Below are 513 nucleotides of genomic sequence, written 5' to 3'. Positions count from 1 at the left end.
ATGAAGACAGCTGAGATAATGAGTAAGCACACCCTGGATTTTAGTTACCTTTGGAACTTGTTGATCACTTACGTGTTGACTAAGCAGTAGGAAATGCTGCTAAAAGCCACATTGTGGGCAAGCTGCTGCAAGTGAGCTGGAGTCTATAACTTTTTGTTTTCCCAGAGGGCAGACCTGTGTTTAAACTGCAGTTCTGGCTCTGCAGCAAAAGTACTCAGAGCCACTTTTAGGGGCTGGCTTATGGCAGAGTTACATTTAAAATTCCTTATATCTGAATAAAAGCTGCTTTGTTTAAACTGTGCACATTAAAGGTTTGATTGTCACAGTACTGTTAGTCCAGAGCAGAGCTGTAGCAGTGACTACTTCTGTTACAGTTGAAGGATGCAGAACTGAGCAAAATCTGCCTACTGTCAGACAGATTAAGAAGGTTTTGCCCTCTTAAAGGTTTGAGGTTTGCTTCTAGTCAAGGTTGTAATAATGTCCCTGATGTAAGAATCTCCCTTTGCCCTTCTG

The sequence above is a fragment of the Pseudopipra pipra genome, chromosome 4 (assembly GCF_036250125.1).
Source record: "Pseudopipra pipra isolate bDixPip1 chromosome 4, bDixPip1.hap1, whole genome shotgun sequence".
NCBI lineage: Eukaryota > Metazoa > Chordata > Aves > Passeriformes > Pipridae > Pseudopipra > Pseudopipra pipra.
The sequence above is the reverse complement of the archived record's forward strand: the minus strand, read 5'-3'. Positions refer to the sequence as shown.